The sequence below is a fragment of the Alexandromys fortis genome, unplaced genomic scaffold (assembly GCF_014885135.2).
Source record: "Alexandromys fortis isolate MF-2015 unplaced genomic scaffold, M_Fortis_MF-2015_v1.1 scaffold_0, whole genome shotgun sequence".
Classification (NCBI taxonomy): Eukaryota; Metazoa; Chordata; class Mammalia; order Rodentia; family Cricetidae; genus Alexandromys; species Alexandromys fortis.
Window position 1 is genome coordinate 22478711 of NW_026067949.1, and position 7372 is coordinate 22486082.

Below are 7372 nucleotides of genomic sequence, written 5' to 3' on the forward strand. Positions count from 1 at the left end.
AAAAAAAAAAAAAAAAAAAACATAAAACATAACAAAAAGTTATAGCCAAGGTCTGGGCACAAAGGCCTAGGTTAAATTTCCAACACTACAGAAAAGTGGATTGGAGGAGAATACAGATTCTGGGAACCAATCTCTCTAAGGTTCCACAGGTCTAAAATAGAATGAGGATGTTTTCTGACTCAAACACCAAGGATTAAAAGTGTCCTATAAGAAGCTGAACATTAGTCTTCTGAGAAAGAACAGGCCTAAAGAAGAGCACAGATACGTACGTCCACAAGTTCACCCAGCCAACAGCCAGAGTTCCAGTATACAAACCTGAAGCACTGCCATCAGCCGCAGAATTTATCCCTTGAGACAGGGTTGCTCTATGTAGGCCTGGCTGTCCAGTAACTTAACCTGTAGACCAGGCTGGCCTTGAACTCACTGAGATCCACCTGCCTCTGCCTCCCAAGAGCTAGGGTGAAAGGCGTCCACACCACCTTCCAGCTTGAAGTAGAAAAAAAAAAAAAAAACCTGAAATTAAGGCAATCCACGTAGTAGGAAATGCTGTGAATAAAATGAAAAAAAAAAAGAAGAAGAATAGAGAAATGATATCATTTCTCGGGAAAGCCGACATCTGAGCTACAACCTGAATTACAGAAATGAATTGGCTACAGCAAACCAGGAGAATACTGAGGCCCCAGGGTACAGGAAGAGCGAAGACCTTAAGGCAGCTCCAACACTAGCATCACACACAACAAAAGGGATGGAAAGCGGAAATATTCTGATGCAGCCAGACTCCAGTACAGACACACAAGCATGGTAAGAAAGGAAGGCAGAGGCGAGGAGGAGTGTGTGCATGTGTGAATCTCTGTGTGTGCGACAATCTAACTTACATTGTAAGGAATCTCCTAGGTTGCGATGGGAGAAAGCACAGTAAGCAGCCGATGTTGAAGAGAGGCCAGGAAGTTACTTCCGTTGATGGGGACAGTCTAGCAAGGATGGCGGCACCAGGGTGAGGAAAGAATACATACAGTGTGCTATAACTTCTTTTAATTAAAGGGGCTGGAGAAATGGCTCAGCCATTAAGAGCACTTGCTACTTGTCCAAAAGACCCAGTTTGGTTCCTAATCTCCTTGTCTGGCATTAGGTCATAACCAAACTCACAACCGCTCCATCACAAGGGAGTCCAATATTCTCCTCTGGCTTCCTTTGGCACACAGATGCACATGCACACACACACACACACACACACACACACACACAGATGCACATTTCACAAATGTAAAAATTTTGTGAAAAAAAAAAGACTTGTAAAAATTAATGAAAACTGAACCGAGTCAGAGTGTGCTAAGCCTGTGGAATCAGTTACTCAGGAGATAATGACAATAGAGACTCATAGGTCTTAAGAACGCTTCTAAGACAGAAGCCCGAATTGCATTAGCAGATTTAGGATACTTCATGGTACTTAGCCTTTGAAACTGGGGTGAAGAGGGCATTCTCCTTTGGCATCAGTGGTTAGAAAGAACAAAAACCCTGTACCAGAAAGCACACTCCCAATGCTAATGAAGTACATTAAGTGCACTGAGCAAAGTAAAATAGCTCCAGGGCCTCGAGGATGGAGTGCTAACAGCTACTCTGCAGTTGGAATGCTGTAACTAGGGACTGCACAGAAATTTACCTGACTGGAACTACTAAATCAGACTTTTCTCAAATTCCACATTGCACTCGATCCCTTGAGACTTTAACAAGTGAAACCTCACATGCCATTCCATGTCTATTGAGTTCTTAAATCTAACATCATCACCAAAGAGACATGGGAGGAAAAATTTCAGCACCATAGCATTAATAGCTGTTGCTGGGTGGTAGCACAGACAATGCACACCTTTAATCCCAGCACTAGGGAGGCAGAGGCGGCCAGATCTCTGTGAGCTCAAGGCCAGCCTGGTCTACAGAGCAAGTTTTCAAAACCCTGTTTAAAAAAATCAAAACTCAAACAAACAAACAAAAAATATTGTTTTTTTCAACTGTGGATTTTACCTGAAAAGGTCCACAGTCCATAGCTGCAAAAAATGAATGAATGGATAGATAGACAGACAGATAGAAAGAATTATTTATTTTGGGGGGTGGCAGTTGCAGGGAGTCGGTGGCACATGTCTTTAAGGGTGAATCTCCGAGTTTGAGATCAGCCTGGTCTAGAGTAAGCTCCAAGACAGCCAGCAATCTCTACATAGAGAAACCATGTCTCTAAAACATAAAAAAATAAAAATAAAAATTGCCGAGCAATGGTGGCGTATGCCTTTAATCCCAGCACTTGGGAGGCAGAGGCAGGCGGATCTCTGTGAGTTTGAGGCCAGCCTGGTTTGAGGAGCTAGTTCCAGAACAGGCTCCAAAGCTACAGTGAAACCCTGTCTTGTAAAACCAAAAAGAAGAAAGAAAGAGACAGAGAGAGCACCAGTATAAGAAGCCCACAGAAAAAAGCAAATGCATGGTTGGGGGAAGGATGGCTCCAGAGTTAAGAGCATTAGCTGCTCTTGCAGAGAACCTGGGTTCGGTTCCCAGCACTTGTAACTCCAGTCCCATGAATTTAACACCTCCTGGGCACTCAGGAACACACAAGGTGCACAGACATAATATAGGCAAAATACCCATATACATTAAGTCAAAATGAATAAATTTATTTTTTAAAAAACAATGCAGTGGTGGTACTCGCCTTTAATCCCAGCACTTGGGAGGCTGAGGCAGACAGATCTTTGTGAGCTCAGGTCAGTCTGGTCCACAGAGTGAGTTCCAGAACAGCCGAGGCTACACAGAGAAACCCTGTCTCCAAAAAACAAAAACAAAACAAAAAAGCAAATGCAGCACGATAGCATATTTTTATAAAACAAATGCAAAAGTATTTGGAAGAATATAAACTAACATCTGGGAAGTTGAGTGGCAGAATTATTATTTTCTCCTCATGTACGTCTAACATTTTCTCCACTCATCAAAAAAACATTTCGTACAAGCAAAAATAATGTTTTAGGATAGTACAAAGGGTTTATTTTCTTTTAAGCTAAAAAGGGAGAAGTGCAAAAACAAAACAAACAAAAAACAAAATTCCCTTTATCTGTAGCAAGAGCATTCCAAATATGGTAAAAATAAAATTTAAAAAAAGCCCATGCCCTACACAGAAGGAAAATAACTGCCCTAGGACATGCACTTCAAAGAAAGAATCTAAATTCCGAAGAATTCTTCCCAGATTTGATGGAAAGCAATCAGACTTTTTTTTTTTTTTTTCCGTTCTTTCCTACCGCTTACCACAGAAACACTTCCACTAAAGGATCTTGGAGGGGGGAAGATGTCCCTTTTTAAACCGCGTTGGGTCACCCAAGTTTGGTTTCTGGTCTGAGTACAGAGGGCAGCAGAAGGGTGGGCGACCACACTAAAGGAATCTGCGTGAGCGTTGAGTCACCTGAAGCGCTGAAGCGCAAGCAGCTGCTTTCCCTAACCTCCACATCAGACCAGGGCAGCAAGAATGCCTCCTAAGCGTCTCCAGACTAAACACTTGGAAAATTGCAGCTTTTCCAAATTGTTGTACGAAAAGCTGCTAGCAGTTCCTGACAAGACAGCAAAAAGATCGGGTGGGTCTCTTCTACAAATGCAGGTATAAATGCTTCCTGGGGCTCATCCTGCGCTCCAGACGCAAACCCAAGGCATTCCATTAAGACCACATTCTCTGTTTTTCCAACTGGGGCAACTAAAAACATCCTGCCGCCTCTCTACGGTTAGAAAGTATCATCTTGGCTAAAATCCCAACGTTTAAACAGCTACTTCAGAAAACTTCGGCTTTAAGCAGCGACTCGGATCTCAAGCCCTTGCCAGGCTATCGCCCTGCATTCCTTCCAATAACGGTGTTACCGCTACCTGCTCATTTCCAGCCCAGCTCCCCATATACAGAGCCCACAGGAAAGGGGACTCTTTTAAATCCGCAGCACAATGGAGGCTAAAAGGAGCTGTGGCTTTCAGGATGGCAGCTATCAGACACCACAACAAAGGCCCGCGTCCGGGTGACTTCATAGGACCCATCAGGCGAACGCTACCGCCCGACTTTCGGGGTTACTGTCCCCCAAATCCCTGCACGCCCATGCTGCCTACCGGGCCCCGAAAGTGAGAGCGCCCGGAGTGCGAGTGCCCGTCCAGCCCAGCTGCAGGCTGCCCGGCCGGCGGCCGCGGGCTCCCCGGGTACAGCGCCCAGCCGGAGCTGCCCTCTCTGTCGCAGCGGTCCCCGGGAGCGCGCGGGCATAGAAATAGAAGCGACGACGCGAAGACGGTCGCCGAGGAGGGTGGTGGGCCAGGGGGACACTCACCCGCCCAAACAAGCGGCGGGCGGGGAGGGTGGCAGCCGGGAGCGTTCCGGACGCCGCTGTCGCTGCCGCTGCTGCTGGCCGCCGCCGGCCTCCTCCCCTCTGTTTGGATTCCACAGACCACGTCACTCTTAGCCACGAGACCCGGATCTGCCGGCTCCCGAGGGCGGCGCAACAGATTGCAGCGCCCCGAGCCGCCCGTGACCCCGCCGAGTGAGCATGCGCGTGTCGCGCTGGCCGCCGGCGGCGGAGGGGGGGCCGGCTCCCGCAGCTTCGGCGATGACGTGCGTGGGCGCGCCGAGCGCGGAGGGGGGAGTTCCGGTGGGGAGGGGTGGGGCTGCTGCACTGTGAAGGAAGGGCGCGGGGCCCGTCGGATTGTCCCACGTCGTCTCCGTGTGTTTACCGTCGTCCGACGTCTGCGTCCGCGTGCTGCGGGACTGGCTTCCGTCCTCCGCAGTGTTTAGTCACACGTAGGTGGAGGTGCGCGTGAATTGGTGTCGGCTGAGACCCGGTCTACCTGCAGAGGTGGTAACCCACGTGAACATCGGAACTCGCAGATGACAGAAGCGCCTCCACCGTGGGGGTTTGAGTGATCCCGATGACGCTCCAAACAGTGTTGGGCCGGGAAAGCAGACCTAAATGAAGCTCGGCTTTAACGTTAAGGTGTCAGAAGCCAGGTGTGGTGACGCAACAGCACTGGGGGTGGGGCAGTGGTTCCTGGATAACCAGGGCTACACAGAGAAACCGCGCGCGCGCGCGCGTGTGTGTGTGTGTGTGTGTGTGTTGGGGGCGGAGGTGGGATTCGAGGTCAGCCAGTGCAATATAGAATCTCAATTTTTGTAAAAAAAAAAAAAATGAGAGGAACCCAAGCCAAAGGAGAGTAGGTAGCTTCTTTACTTGGGCTAGGGAGCCTAGGAAGTAGTATCTCAACAATCCAAAGACAACTTTTCACACCTATGTAAGGAAACAAGAAAGGTATGGAAACAGCAAATGGAAGTGTGGGGCCTGGTAAGCAAAAGCATCTCTGCAAGCAGTTGGGGAAGTCTTAATTCTGCACGTAGTCTAACGTTCAAGGAACTGTGGACAAACTAAGAGTATTGTGATAAGTAAACAGAAGAAAAAACTTATCAGAATTTAAAGTCTGGACAAAAATAATGACTTGAGAAAACATCTGCGTGCAACTACTTTTCTTCCCTAATATGTTAAACCGGAAACAAAGAAACATGACCCTTTAAAACAGTGTTGTCCAGTCTGCATGCAGCTACGTGGTTCATAGTTTCTAATGAGGTAGGGTCTGCACACTTTGGTAGGGTTACAATTAACACGAGAAAACAAACACCGAAGCTCTGGCTTGGCTACAATGTAACTACAAAGAGTCATTGAAGCCGGGCGGTGGTGGTGCAAGTCTCGGGAGGCAGAGGCCTGCATGGTCTGGGACAGGTTCTAGCTCTACTCAGAGAAGCCCTGCCCTGAACAATAAATAAATAACAACAACAAAAAAATAGAAACCCTCATTCTCAGTTACTGAGTTAAGAAAAACAAATTTGGCTGGGCAGTGGTGGTGCAGGCCTTTAATCCCAGCACTCAGGAGGCAGAGGCAGGTAGATCTCTGTGAGTTCGAGGTCAGTCTGATCTACAGAGTGAGTTCCAGGACAGCCAGGGCTGTTTTACAGAGAATCCTGTCAAAAGAAAAACCAGAAGAAAAAAAAAAAGCAGCGGTGGTGTACACCTTTAATTCCCAGGATTTGAGAGGAAGAAATAGGCAGATCTCTGAGTTCGAGGCCACCCGGGTCTACGGATCAAGTTCCAGGACAGACAGGGCAACACAAAGAACTTATCTTGAAAAACAAAAGCAATAACAACAAAAAAATTGGAATCCATCACTACACTTCTAACTTGCACTGAACTTGGCCAGCATGCACCTGCACCCCGACAGCCAGGCTTCTGAGACTTGGCATCCAACCGTGAGCCCTAGCCTAGGAGGGAAGCTGAGAGCTGAAGGCACTTGGGCAGTTTCTGCTCTTTGGTCCCCTACCCTACGTGACAGTTGAGTTCTGCCAAGGGAGTGTCAGGTAGGCTTCAGAGGCACACATGGGATGGCAATGCCAGGGCTGTGGCTGACCCAGGGCCCGGTCCAGTTCTCCTGTGAAGGCCCGAGAGGTCGCTGCCCAGACAACCCCTGCAATGAAGCACCCTGTCAGCGGCTAGGAAGATGTGCCAGGCCTTTGTAAAGATGGTTGCAGGATTGTTCTAGGCAGCTGATTGGGAATGGGAGCTAATGAACATCTTCTATATCCATCTTCAAAAGAGGAAAAATAAACAGACTTTGTATTTAAAAAGAATAGATGAGAAGCAGATGTCCACTTGCCAAGCAAACACACCACTCTACTTTTCTGTTTTATTTTTATTTTATTCTGTAAAGTCCTCTATTATTTTCTTTGCTATCTGCATAAAATATTTTCAGAGATTCTACAACCACCAAGTGACACTATCTACTTCATGTAATCCTAGCATTTTATGAAAGCAGCATTTCTTTTATAATTTACTTTATGTACATTGGTGTTTTGCTTCCAGGTATGTCTGTGTAAGGGTGTCGAATCTCTTGGAACTGGAGCCACAGACAGTTCCTGAGCTGCCACGTGGCTGCTGGGAATTTAACCACCATCCTCTGGAAGAGCAGTCGGTGCTCTTAACCCCTGAGCCATCTCACCAGCCCCCAAAGACAGCATACTTGCTCCTATCCTGTTGGATGCTCTTGACATTTCTTTCTTTTTCACGACAGGCTTTCTCTGTGTAGTCCTGGCTGTCCTGGAACTCACTCTGTAGATCAGGCTGACCTAGAACTCAGAGATCCACCTGCCTCTGCCTTCTGTGTGCTGGGATTAAAGGTGTGCACCACCACACCCTGGGTACCCAATTCATCTTTCTTGTTTTTCTTCTACGTAAGTCTATGCTGTTAAAATTTAAATTTACTGGAATAAATTTCCTAAGATTTCTTTCATTTTTAACATCCTTGCTGAAGTATAATTCACATAAAATTTTGCCTA

General features: G+C 47.1%; 2 protein-coding genes across 3 annotated transcripts in view; one reads left to right on the forward strand and one right to left on the reverse strand.

Annotated features, from left to right (window-relative positions):
- Smim14 (small integral membrane protein 14) overlaps positions 1 to 4536 on the reverse strand; it is a 45810-nt gene extending 41274 nt beyond the window's left edge. Inside the window, exon 1 of one of the 2 annotated variants that reach the window (XM_050149890.1) lies at positions 4329 to 4536. The gene's annotated coding sequence lies outside the window, so the exon portion shown is untranslated. Of the gene's footprint in view, positions 1 to 4116; positions 4279 to 4328 lie in introns of those variants that run through there. The other variant, XM_050149891.1, reaches the window with a different exon arrangement.
- Positions 4537 to 5022: 486 nt separating this feature from the next.
- Positions 5023 to 7372, forward strand: part of N4bp2 (NEDD4 binding protein 2) — a 330918-nt gene continuing 328568 nt past the window's right edge. The window contains exon 1 of the mRNA XM_050149857.1: positions 5023 to 5038. The gene's annotated coding sequence lies outside the window, so the exon portion shown is untranslated. The remainder of the gene's footprint in view (positions 5039 to 7372) is intronic.